Genomic DNA, 14153 nt, shown 5'->3' with positions numbered 1-14153 from the left:
GCCAAACTTCTGAAAGGATGTACTTCCTGCTTTAAATGCAAGTAACGTCGTCTACGAATTTGAGTGCCACTGTTATAGTAGGTATGTGGGACGTACATCACAAAGATTGTTTGAACGGATAACGCAGCACATTCCCAAATTGATTCGCTCAAAAACTTCCGCAAATCACCGTACGGATCTCGCACGGCAATGCAAATTTAGCCGCAAAAATTGACTGTTATGACGATTATCAAGCATACGCTTCGTCAATTGGCCAACATTTAAGTAAGAACCGTTCTTGCGCTCAAGCCTATAATGACCAAATGTTCACTGTCATTGCGCGAGGCAGATCCTTGTTTCATTTGAAAGTCTTAGAATCAACAATCATTCAATTGACCAAGCCTATTTTATGTAGACAAAAAGATTTTCTATACAACTTACAAATTTCCCATTAGTGCGTTCTAATCCGTGTTTGTTATAGTTTAGTTTCCAATTGCTATGTTACTATAGTACCGTACCGCAGTGATGGGATCAAGTCACTACCTTCGAGTCACGAGTCATTTCGAGTCATTGCACATTTTGACTCGAGTAAAGTCAAGTCAATCGATTTTCGAAGGGGACTCGAGTCAAGTCAAGTCAATCGATTTTCGAAGGTGACTCGAGTCAAGTCAAGTTACTCGATTTTTGGAGGTGACTCGAGTCAAGTCGAGTCAAGTCAAGTCAAGTCACGAGTCAAGTCACGATTCAAGTCAAGTTGCCTTTTCGAAGTATGATGCATGATTACGTGATTGCATTTTATTAGCTGTCTGACATACAGATGAAGTGGTCATTGATTTTGAACCGATGAACGAATAGAGTTAAATATACACGCTGTATCGCTCACATATACGTAGAACTGCTAAACTACCTAAATAATTGCATCGCAACCTCAGTTTATAGTTACCAGCCAAAATAGAGAATAAAGAAACGACTTGATAAGATGCAAATACATTACCCACTTACAAATTGATATGGTACAATTCGAGCCTGCGCCAATGGTTGAGAACTATATAAATTATATTTGAATTTAATTTCAATAAAGCAAGAGGTTAGGTTAAGGTCAGAACAGAGAACAGAAATACACATTTTGCTATCAAATTACTTTACTATACTAGTTCACGACAACCTAAGCTGTAAGCTTCGATCACTTCGTTTTCGGTCACGTTATTTGTGAGAAAACAATGGAGGCCCAGTAAAACGCACGATCGTTGAATGATTGGTTGCTCTCACGGGTTACACCAGCGTTTCGCGAATCATCCGAACATGTGCAAGATACCGTGATTTTTATCGACACCGATTACTTGATGACTTGAAATTGACTCGTGAATTTTGCTCCGAGTCACGAGTCAATCCACATTTCTGATGCGCTGAGTCAAGTCAAGTCGAGTCATTTTAGCAAAGTGACTCGAGTCAAGTCAAGTCATACGAAAAAGGTGACTCGAGTCATCCCAACACTGCCGTACAGTTCAAAGTTTGTTATTGTTGCCATTGTTACATTACGGACTTCATGGTATGTAATTTTTGATTGTTGCGTCATACTTTGCCTTTCTGGTTTTGCTTTTCATTCTGCTTAAATCACTTCAGTGTGCCGTTAACTCTTGAAAAGAGGCACCCGAAAAGTCTTCGAGTTGAATAAATATTTTACTGCAATGGATGTTGTATTGAAAGCTATCTTCAAGTTTTGTACCACGAACCAACTGTTCAAGTAGAAGTAGAAGTAGCGTCAAAAAATCTACTCAAGCTCGAGTAGAAGTACTTCTTCAATAAGCTACCTAAAACTACTTGAAGTAGAATTGACTGACTTTAAATCTACTCAAGTAAGTAAGTATTTTTGAAAACAGTCTTAATTCGTTCGCATGGACTGTCAAGAGCTGCGAATTGAGCTATGAGGAATGTGCAGGGTTCTTGATTCGTATTGATGCATCCCAGGAGGTATCAATTTTCGACAGAATAAGCATTCTTTCGCATCATACGATGAAAGCTATAGTATTGATACGAAAATACTAACCCTTTGTTTACTAGATGACCCCGTTTTAGAGAATATCATGGCATGGCGCCCTACCCCATATGATATGGCCCCAAGTTTAGGCGACGAGCAATACGTAGGAGTTGTATCGGATATGGTTTCATTACTTTGCGCGATTAGTAGCCAATGCGTAACAAATATTGTGGATCGTAAAAGTTATATTTAGTGTAGCTTTATTTTCGGAAAATAGAGGCATTACTACACTTGCTTTTTTTGCACGTGGCTAGCTGGTGCAGTGGTATAATCCGCGGCTGCAACACCAATGGGTGCGGGTTCGAGTCCGACCGAGGTCGACTTCCGAATTCCGATACTTAAGTGTTGGAGGTTTACCTGGGCTCCTCTTCGCCACCTCATCCGCTTCAGCGGTGTCTTACAAAAGCCTAGAGGTGGGCCGTGCTATAAGTCCGGCAGTTACGGAAAATAGAAAGAATATCGGCCTGGTGTAAAGGACCATAGTAGTCGACAAACATCATGAATACCCAAAAAAGCTTTTATGCTTCAATGTGTATGTGTTCTGCAGACAAAAGAACTGAAAGTAATTAGAACTCGCAATTGAAAGTGAAATACAAATACCACTTCTAAAAAGCGAAAATATATTTCATGTCTTTGTCCTTAAAGCTTCTAAGGTGATCTTCTAAAACAGGCGTAACGTACAAAAAAGCTGGATTTTCCAGATTTGCGAGACACGTAATGGGCTGCTAGATTACGATATGATAGGTAATTGCTTAGGTAGGTATAATTTCAAACGTCATGGTGGGCCATATTTACTGTGATGAAATTTTTGATATGGGTGGCAAATGCGGTGTGAGCGGAACCAAGCCATCCGTTACCTGACTTATATTCACTGATACTTTCGTGAAAACATGTTTGTCACTCCATTACTGTGCGCCAAGCGCAACAAAATTTTTGTGCTTTACTTTTGACTTTTATGAATATTAAATGTTGGTACTCCGTGAAGCCAGCCCCGAAATTTCTCGGGCTATCTTTCGTATTGGGGGATTAAACTACTTCTACCTGACAAACTGAAAATAGCGAAAAGTAAGTAAGTAGATCGCAAAATATCACGAAGTAGAAGTAGAAGTAGAAAAAATCAGATCTACTTGAGTAAGTACCAGAGGTACAGGTAAACTACTTGAGTACTTCGATAAAGTAGAAGTAGTTCGTTACTGACCACCTCCGAGTGTACTAGTTGTTAGAATGCAATGCCAGGCTTTTCACTGACTGATGTAAAAACAGATAACATGATGTCCACTTCTCCAGTCCAAATTGTCACATGATTTATTTATAAAATTGAGTAGACCGTTGTTGCATATTGTATGCAAACATGGTGCAAAGTAAGTCATAATTCCTTTAATAAATGCTTGTGGCTAGCTAGTTGAATTAAGATGTTTTGATATTACAGGACTGTCTTAGATGTCATGTTTGTAACCAAGTCACAAGGCTCCGAATCACAAGTCAATCTCACTTTTATAGTTTTGACTCGAGTCAAGTCGAGTCATTTTCAATTCACCAGCGATTGTCAAGTCCGAGTCCAAGTCAGGGATCAGAGGGCTGAGCCCGAATCATGGTATTATAACTTGAGTCCTAGTCCAAGCCATCATGTTGACTGCTCAGTTTCCTGTTAAAGTCTTGTTCAACCCACTTTTTATAACTCTGTTTGGTGATATCGAATTGTTTGCATTTATAATATACAAATTTTCCTCACTTTTAGCAGTTTATGGTCGCATTTTCAAGTACCAGTACCAATCGACGAAATCCCAATAGTGTGGCTACTTTACTATTCTTCAAAATTACAATGAAATGTCGGTGTGAGTCTCGAGTCATATGACTTGGTTCGAGTCGTGCGAATATAACGAAAACAGTATCAAAGGTACATCAAATTACGAGTTTTTAAATCCTTAGCGTTTGATAAAATATTCCTGCTGTATACTGTCTTGCTCATTTGCTGGTCCAAGCGATATATTCGTATTTTAGCTGTCCCGATTTATTAGCTCTTTGTTTGAGATATCATTATTCATTTCTTGATATAGATGTGATCCGACAGCACTTTAATATGGTGAAGATCATCCATAACGCATCCAAGCAAACGGAGAATTGACGTGCGTTCTTGTACAGAAGACGAGGGAGCAGATGGAACAAACTGTTGAGATTACACAATTGGTAAATATTTCAATTTCATATTTTCTATAAAGTACACAAACTATATGACATGATTCCACAGTATCCATTTCCGAGCTTATGGCTGCAAAAATATAAGGCATCGACTGTCTGCAAGGCTGCGAACTTCTAGTGCAGAAGTCGGAAAACTGCGGCTCTTTCAGCCTTTTATTGCGGCTCTTTATCGATTGCATATGTGTTTCGCCATATTGCTAGAGAGGTTTAACCTGATTATAAGTTGATGGGTTTTATTGCGTATTAACAATGTGTGTATTGTTTTCGCGTTGTTTCTTTCCTAATAGTTCACGCAAGAAAATGGCACTACAGCAGGGGTGTCAAACATACGACCCGTCAGACGATTTCATCCGGCCCGCGAAGCGATTATGAGCAAATTGGGAAGATGCTTGTATTATCCAGCACATTTCTAAAAAAATGTTTAGTAAGAAATACTTTCATTAAACAATCCCCGACGGCAACTATAATGTCGAGTATGTTCATTAGGGTTATGACTTGAAAAAAAAATTCACCTGTAGCTGAAATTAATGAACATTTTGGTATAAATTATTAAAATTGTAATCATTTTGTTCAAATCGAAAAAAATATCCAGCACAAACTAACTTCAATTTTCGACATACTGGTCCAAATATAGGAAAAATTTACAATTCAAAGGCATTCTTTGCTACAAATTTAATCTTCATATATATTATGTCTCTTTGCACTTCTGGTAAATTTGATCCATCAATTTCACTTCCCTTTCTGTTATTATGTTAGTGCCAGGGACATCTACAACGGACATATCCGACTTCCATTAAGATTTTACGGCACTTTATCGCTGCAGGACATTCAAGCGCAAAGATAGCAGCAAATAATCTTTGGTATATTTTAGAGCCCGACCAATATTGAATTTTTGAGTCGATACCGATAAAACCGATATCTCACACCTTGACCGAGAACTCCAATACATTCAGCGGATATTCAAAAGAAGTTTGATGTACATTAGCACATTTTCAAAGCTTCAGAGCATTTATTTGAACATCTTTACAGCCATATGGTTATGGTTGTACTTGAACATGAAATAAACTAGAAAGGCTACATCTAGACACATGTTAAGTGTAAGCTATGTGATATATATCAATATTCTCAGTATAGCGGTCAAATATTATAGTTATTTGACTTCCTACCGCCATGTTGTGACGCCACGAAAATTGCCGATGATTTTTCAGCTTCAATGGCCGATACCGATAATTCTTTCAAAGTGTGATATCGTCTCGATATTATCGGCGAACCTATAATCGGTCGGTCTCCAGTATATTCCATCTATAGACATCATGGTTAGAATACCAGGCTTCCTGACACGCATTTGCGATGAATAAGCAGGCTTATGAAAAATTGGACCGAAAAGTTTAGTTCTCTACAGAAGCGAAAACCCCATTCCCGCACCGTTATATAAAGGTTACCATGGATAATGAAATACCCACAAAAATATGGTATGCATGTCTGTCCGAATCGCGATATAATACTGATGGACCAAATTGCAGCGTCCGCGTTCATATTGCTCACAACGCATACCCAGCAGGGCTAACGCCAGATTACGACTGAACAAAGAGAATATAGAAACATGCCATCTTATATCGTCGTTTTAGCGGTTTGTAACTGTATTCAACCGGCCAATCATCGTATTTTTTGCCAATTCCATTGTTGCGAATAAAGGTGTTATTACTAGAATAGAATCCAGGCGTAATAACAAAGTATTCAAGTGAAAAACAATGGAATGGATTGTAAGGTAACCTTTTGGAATAATTTGGCTTGTCCGGCTTGCGAACGATTTGAAGGTTTGAATCCGGTCCCTGACGCATGTTGAGTTTGACACCCCTACACTACACGGTTAGAAATTTGCAATTGAACTCTCGAATCGAGTTCACACTAACGTGTCACCGGCAACCGGCAAAGCACAATCATCGCATGACTAATTACTCTCGCAGACCACACCTTAATATGACGACTAATCCGAGCATGTACAAGATATAGCGATTTATTCGACGCCGATTAGGCCTACTTGATGACTTGAAATTGGCTCGTCAAGTTTGTTCCGGGTGACGTGCTTTTAGTTACAAAAATGTGTATATTAACCCCCCGTATCACATGGATTACGGGAGTGAATTTGCTCCCGCGTTACACCAAACCAGAAACAACTTCAGACTTACACTACGGTTTAATTCAAAAACAACATTTCATTCCAAATGATGCTTGCGCGTAGGAACGTGGGAAAGTCAACTAATGTAATTCTGGCGAAGAAACTCGAGTCAAGCCCTGATTTCATTCACTCCAACGATGATCGACACGCGCAAGTGGATTGGGTTGTTTCCGAGCTTTACTATTCCATCATCTATTTGGCTGACAATTACCGAGGTAGTTTAGCAGTCGAACGTATGTGAGAGGCATACAACGCCCATTTGACGGCATAATCAACTCGATATTCACTTCACGATTTAGAATTAGTAGCAAGCCAATCTGCACTTCTATCACCTTGAAAAATGCAATGTCTTGTAAAATGTCTCGTACTTTCAAAATTCGACCATAGACCTGACTTGACTTGACTCGCGTCACTTCCGAAATGAAAGTGACTTGACTTGACTGGAGTCACCTTCAAACTTCGAGTGACTTTTCTTGTATTGACTAGAGTAAAAATGACTTGTGACTCCAATGTAGAGACTTGATCCCAACACTGACCGGTACAGTTCAAGCCGTCTCCAAGCAACACTGTAGAGCGGACTGAAGCAGAGGTCACCGAAGCGGTGCCCGCGGGCTACCAGTAGCCCGCGAGATCCAAATGAGTGGCAGCGATCGCAGTAGCAAATACTCAAATGACAGATTTGGAAGTCGAAGCGGAGAAGCGTTTCATATGAGCAGCAGTTGAACATGGGTCATTCAACCCTAAGGAACATACGAACGCGGTTTCTTCCCGGGCGTTTCTCGTCTTCGCCGACAAGGAGGCTTAACGACAATCTAGTTGATATTGCAGTACAGCAACGCAATTGAGCCCGGAGATGCAAGCGTTATTCACGGAGAGTGAGAGTTTTCTGTTCTTGGTAAGGGGTGGAAACCCTACCCAGTGTTCTGATTGCACAAGTGAAGAAATCCAACTGAGCACGTATAAACGACGGGAGTATCTGGTAGCCCGCCGCATTAATCAGTACCCAAGAAGTAGCTCTTGGTTTCAAAAATGTTGGTGACTTCTGGATTATAGCTCAAGATGATTTGAAGCAAATTGTTATTTACTCTTTGTCGAAAACTGGTGAGTCGGTTCGACGAGACGGCAATGAAGCCCATCCAAATGCCATGAAAATGTGTCTATAATAGGGTTGCCATACGTCCGGAATTTCCCGGACATGTCCGGAATTTCACTGAAAAATCTGCGTCCGGGAGGAATTTCTAAAATATACCTAAATGTCCGGAATTTTGAAGGCTTGAAGCAGGCTCAAAAGTTTTTCGTAAATCAACATAAACAATATTATTTTCAAGCAGGTTTATGCTATTCAAAATTGTTCTTCGCGCCGCGCGCGAGTTTGCAACGTATGAGGATATTAGTATGGGCTTCAGGCACCACCCTCGCCAAAAATGCAATCAAAATAAATATGAATAACCATCATTTACTGAAATAAGTCTGATTGTAATCGCAATTATAAGTATATTCCTAGAGTTGGTTAAGGCCGATTAGATGCTTCAATCACATAGAGTGGCTCCAAATCTTGTGGGGTCGCCCGCCTTTATCTGGAGATCGCGATGATGTTGAACGTAATCAGCTTCCTATGCCGTGTGTAAGTTTGGGCAAGCTGAATTTTTTTAGTAATCAGCTTATCAAGTTTTGAGCTTTGCCACGGAACATTTTCAAGTGGGAAATGAGGTCGCGAGTATAAATAAGAGGTTGGAAATCACCGGATGTGCAACCTGCTGGTGCATTTTAGAGCAGCCTAATATATCGAAGAATCAATATTATTGACAGAATTCATACATAAAATATAACAGCATATAGTAAATGCCCAACAAGTTACATCGACTACCCTATGGTGGGCCCAAGATCAGTGCTTTGGGGGGGGGGATGTTGTTTCGGACCTGATTAAAGCACATAAACAGAAAGCCGCACCGACGTAACTGCATAGCAGGGCTGTCATACACAATCCTGACAGGGCAGACACGGCCCGCCAGATGATTTCATCCGGCCCGTAGAGGAATCTATTGCTAACCCTAGCAAGTAGCAATCACCAGAGCTCACATTACAGATTGCCCAATTCATGACCTATGTTCCACTTCATTCCTGTATTGTGTATACAGTCGATGGGCAATGCTTTGATAGTGTGACGTCATATTGACGGCCAATGTGTTTCACCTCATTTTAAAATCCGCTAGGAGGCGCTAAAGAGTGTCCGGAATTTGCTACACAAAAATATGGCAACCCTAGTCTATAATATGAGAATCTTAAAAGAAATTTGTGTTCTCACTTCGTCGCCTTGATTTCGATCGTACAGCTTTGCAGTTCAACATTTTTTTTCCCGCCAAGCAAAAAGTCATATAACATCGCTTGGAAATCAAACGAATCGCCATCATCGCTGGGAACGAAAAAAAATTCAATTCAAAATATTTTATTAAAACAAATATCATCTGGTATATAATATTCCATCTATATCTATTGCTATTATTTTCCATATACAGCTGTCGAACTGTCAAGATGGCGTGTGTTGAAAATACTTGACGTGGGTGTTGGACATGCAATCGGAGATTGAAGTTTGACGCGGTGTAAAATCAATTGTTGCCCATGTTTTTTGTAATTCACCCGCGGGTCTTCTGTAAATCATTACGAATTTCACACTGGCATCATGGCGCCATATTTTTTTATATGAAATAAGATCAAACAAATCACCAATCTAATATACTTTCTATTTTGAAATAAGTTAACAGTTAATTATTAAAGATATGGCCGATTTTCCATATTTTTCAAAATTTTCTGCTCTCTAAAAACATTGGATAAAATTACTGAAATGCATCAAGTAGCCATGTAACCAATAATTACCCAAAATCCCTAGAATAGTCAGCACGATATGGATATGGACTCTGGAAAGGTGTCGCAAACTGCATGGACTTTACGAAATACATATAACTACAATGCTCCACATAACATTTCATAATCGTTGGAATCTTAAGATCCTAAATATCGTATGTAGGATGTTGGTTGTTTAGTTCTGATATCCATGGTTATTGTTATAGATACAAAGAGCGTGATGAGTGAGGCTTACCACATCTAAAGACTTTTTGCGCCACGGGCAGAGGTAAGTTAACGTTATAGAACATCAACATTCCATAGAAATATAACGTATTAAACAATACACTTAAAAGTATAAATAGGTCGTAAAACGTCCTTCCGTTTGATCTGACATATATCGGTATGTAATACCTCATGCTTGACATCCAATTGATGAAATTCGGTACTCACTTGAATGAGTCGACACATCAACTGAGCCCGCAGATCGAGTTATGAGCTCAAGTGAAAGCAAAACACACACAAACAGTGTGACGGACGACTGCATTGCGGCGTGCGACTCTGAACGATCTGAACAATGTTTAATATATAACACTGTAATTTCCTAAAATGTAGTTGATAAAATTACAATTATTCTCTTTTAACCCACCCCATGAAAGCACATGAAACGAAGGAACAGGAAATAAGAGCTATACTCTTACTTCATCGGAATAAAGTGTAATCATTGATATCTGCTATCATTGCATTGATACCTGCTTCCGAAAAACAACTATTTTGCGACATCCCTTGATGCATTCATAAATATAGGATATACATCTTTTGCGAACATGTTAGAAAAATTTGGAATGAGATTGGTGTCATAATAGCCTACCTCCCTGTAGTGTGGAGCAGGTAATTATTTCAAATGTACTTTTAAACACGATTACGAAAGCGAAATACGATACTTCGCGGCCACGCAGAGACCATGAAAGCTGAATATTAAGGACTGCTTCTCGAATATTGAAGTAGATGTGTCAAAAATGAGATCAGGAAGTCCCATTCCAAGTGTAGAAACAATGCGCTTCTAGCTATTACATTGTATTCGCCGTAGTCAATGACAAATACATTGCGACACAAAATGTATTGTCGGACGGGTTATAGTATAACTTCTTTTTTGTGGGATGGCAATGTATTTGCATGTCATCTCCATGGCCACTTAAAAGACCTCGCGGTGCTGGAATGCGAATAATAGTGACCCTGGTGTACATAGTACCACATGTCCGAGTAACTGGTAAGGTTCCGAATATTGTTATTCTCTGGACATTATATTTAAAAGTCGCGAGATAACATGGTACGTTCCACAGCTGCAACACCAATGGTTGCGAATCCAAGTCCGACCAAGGTCGACTCCAGAATTACAACCGAAGTATTGCCGGTTTATCTAAGCTCATATACTCGCCATATGATCCGGGTAAACGGTGTCTTACAAATGCCTAGCATGAAAGTGGGCCGTGCTAGAAGTTGGTGCATCTGGAATCATAATAAGGAGTACCGGTCTGGTGTAAAATGACAATAGTAATAGAAACACCATGAACACCAAAACAATTAGAATCTTTAAATTTTCAATTTATTGCACCCAATAAAAATATACATTTGGTTAGAACTATATAGCATATATGATACGGCCCTCTACTCCTTATACTACATCACAAGTGATATATGCCCCAAGCATTACGATATTATTTCCTAACGAACCGTTCCAAACCCTCAACCCAAATAATTGCCTGGTGAGAAAATGTCTCCTTTTAATCGAGGTATATATAACTTCTTCGTCTATACTTTATCGCGCTTACGTGGACTTTACGTTGTAGAGTTTTTTTTTTTAATTTGCCGTCACCCACTCAACAGCAATCAGGTAGGCTATACAGGTCTATAATTAAATTGCCGAGCCGGCCGAGTTGATATTAGTATAAGACAATATTGTCGCCAACTAAGTAGCACGGAAAACAAATTAGGTAAATAATTCAAACTTAACATCAGAATACTTATAGGTGCTGAATTGCTTATTCATATTTTATGATGATAACATCATGTTCATCTGGATTAGTGTACTTTCGAGGCTGGTGATTAGGAAATAAACCAATGACATCATCATAATGAGTAGGACTGCATAGCTGTTCGATGGATGTTAGGATTTGCAACTATACATAAGCTATGGTACGTACGGTAGGAAAACCTCTTCTAACATACTTATTCACTTCGTATTGCTAATGAAGAAATAGGCAACATATGCGAAGAAGCTTGTCGGGGTTCGTGTGATCGAGAGTATACATTACGCCGAATGACGCATAACCATCCTAAATCGACAGGGTTTGATTCAGGTTTACATAGATGATTTAATTCCACCGCGGCGATTGTATTGGTTTTTGTTGCCGTTTTAGTTTCTGGAGAGATGCGTGCATCTGGTTTAATATTGGAAAACCATGTGCACTGTACATAAACCAGACTTAATTATTCATTCACAAACCATTCCTGAGATCATTAACGACAATCTTGATACGTTCAATGAAGTTGCTAATGTTATTCTTGCTTCCGATTTGACTCGACATTAGGGCAGGGCGAAATCGATTACCAGGGTGCACCCGACTCGGGTCGAGTATTCAGCTTTGTGTAAATGGCATGGAAAGATCAAGCATGTACACTTTATGCGACCACAAATAACATTGACCATTCTACACCACATTAAAATAGACAACTTTGTATTTCATTATTGAACTTTGTGAAAATGATGTGGGTTAATTACGACTTCATATACATGCCGCCATTTCCATTAAGGTAGCTTTGTGCTACATGTTTCGTATCCTGCGATACAGCCAAGCTGGGTTTGCAGCCTTTCACGGTTCAAAATAGTACAGAAACCATAATTCTCGCCGATGGTTTTCCTGAATATTTCGCTGCTGTGATTTTCGCTGATGATTAACTTATAGTGCCCAGGAGCATATAATTTTAGTTAGTTAGATATTGGTCTCTGGTAAATTTTCAATCCAAATTTTCAATCCTAATATGAATAATCGGTATAGTTGCAACCGTTTTGTAAATTTTCCGGACGATCAGAATCCCTGTATATGTGGTAGCTTAAAATGCTCATGTCATGGCATGACAGCGACGTATCTAGGAAGTGTAGGAACTCGGGACTTGGAAAGGCATGGCAAGAAATGAACTCCCTTGGACGTTCCCAATCACAAGCTCAAATTCCAAATATAGCCATCCACATTTCCGATTGTCCGATTGTTCCGATTGACTGCCGTCAAAATGTAAACCTGATATGGCAATGTTATGCCACCTCCGAATAATGTGAGACTTTAGTAGTAATTAGTTAATCAAATGATATCATTTACCAATATTCTCCGTCGCTGAAATTATTTTCACGGTTTGTAGGAACTGATTGCACCGTGCGTAACTGCCAACAGATCGACTGAGATATTGGCTGCCCTCAATAGTGCTGCAAAGATTCGTTGGAAAGGTGCCTAACTGTAAAGAAGCGTGTTAAATATATTCACCCTTTTAGTATTGCCTGCTATTGTTGGTTTTGCTTTAAAATGTACAAATGCATGGAAACTCAATTTTGTGTGCCATACTTAGAATACCATTTTACCTATGTGGGGAAGCGAGTGGCGCAGTTGGTTAAGCACCAGCGTCACGACACCAATGGCAGTGGTCGGAATCCCGGTTTGGACCAACTTCTATGTGTCGGAGGTTTCTCTGGGCTCCTCATCGCCGACCTCACTGCAGTTGCAGTGCATTGATATGCCCAGATTGAGCCGTGCTAGAAGTCGGTAGCAATGACAACGATGGGGACGCATGGGAGCGAGAGAGACCGTCTGAGTGAGAGAAAGAGTGAAAGTCGTCCTCAACAATACGAAAGGCAAAGAATTATGAACATTACAAATTTTCGTGTCGTGGCGCACAAAGCCTGAAAAAGGCGATAAGCGCCACTGTAAATGTGCCATTAATAATAATAATAATTTTACCTATGTGTCTCGGTCGTATTGATCTCCTGATTGTACTTCCAAATGCACTTCAAATTATTTCGTATCATATTGGTTTGTTTGTTTGTTTTGGGGTATTCATGGTATTTGTCGACTACTATAGTCATTTACACCAGGCCGATATATATTCTTCTTATTTTTCCGTAACTGCCGACTTATAGCACGACCCACCTCTAGGCTTTTGTAACACACCGCTGACGCGGATGAGGTGGCGAGGAGGAGCCTAGGTAAACCTCCAACACGTAAGTATCGGAATTCGGAATTCGACCTCGGTCGGACTCGAATCCGCACCCATTGGTGTTGCAGCCGCGGATTATACCACTGCGCTAACTGGCCACGTATCATATTAATAATAGTATTTGCAAAGTTTGTAAAATATAGTGAAATCGATATTAGTCAATCAATAATTTCAATAGTGAACATACTTTGAATATTTATATACATTAACTATGCACGATTTTAAAATTGTTTGTATATTTAAAAGCTAAAACAAAAAATCCAATGCAATATCAAACTAACATAGGTCAGTGTAAGCTAGATAATTATTTGTTTCTGCTAAATTTACTGCGGTATCTGCCGGTATATGCAGCCTATGTCATGACATTTCAAGTAATGCAATACAAACGACCTACTACAATTGTTTATTGTATTGTTGTTGTTGGCATTATATCGTGGTACTTGGCAGCCTTATGTATCAAGCCATTTATATTGATATTGTTGCATTAAATATCAAGCAAAACAAATCTAATCGCTGGCGCAACTGTTCTGGTGTGAGTAACAATATTCTCAAAACATTGTTTATCGTATGATTTAATGGTAAAAGAGTACGGAAGAAAAATCACAATGGTCGCGCAATGTAGCGCTTGGGTATTTCTTATCAGTGGACATA

At 39.4% G+C, this 14153-nt stretch overlaps 2 long non-coding RNA genes across 2 annotated transcripts; one reads left to right on the top strand and one right to left on the bottom strand.

Annotated features, from left to right (window-relative positions):
• Window positions 1-4006: 4006 nt before the first annotated feature.
• Window positions 4007-9841, bottom strand: LOC145433821 (uncharacterized). The gene is made up of 3 exons (XR_013913198.1): window positions 9690-9841; window positions 8701-8808; window positions 4007-4184 (listed from the first exon to the last, which is right to left on the bottom strand). It is a non-coding gene; the product is annotated as an uncharacterized LOC145433821 (long non-coding RNA).
• On the top strand, window positions 4086-12782 carry LOC145433822 (uncharacterized). Its single transcript, XR_013913199.1, has 3 exons — window positions 4086-4204; window positions 9464-9525; window positions 12654-12782. It is a non-coding gene; the product is annotated as an uncharacterized LOC145433822 (long non-coding RNA).
• The last annotated feature ends 1371 nt before the right edge of the window (window positions 12783-14153 follow it).

Source organism: Botryllus schlosseri, chromosome 2, assembly GCF_051294905.1.
Source record: "Botryllus schlosseri isolate E-star chromosome 2, Bs_hap1, whole genome shotgun sequence".
Classification (NCBI taxonomy): domain Eukaryota; kingdom Metazoa; phylum Chordata; class Ascidiacea; order Stolidobranchia; family Styelidae; genus Botryllus; species Botryllus schlosseri.
The sequence above is the reverse complement of the archived record's forward strand: the minus strand, read 5'-3'. Positions and strand labels throughout refer to the sequence as shown.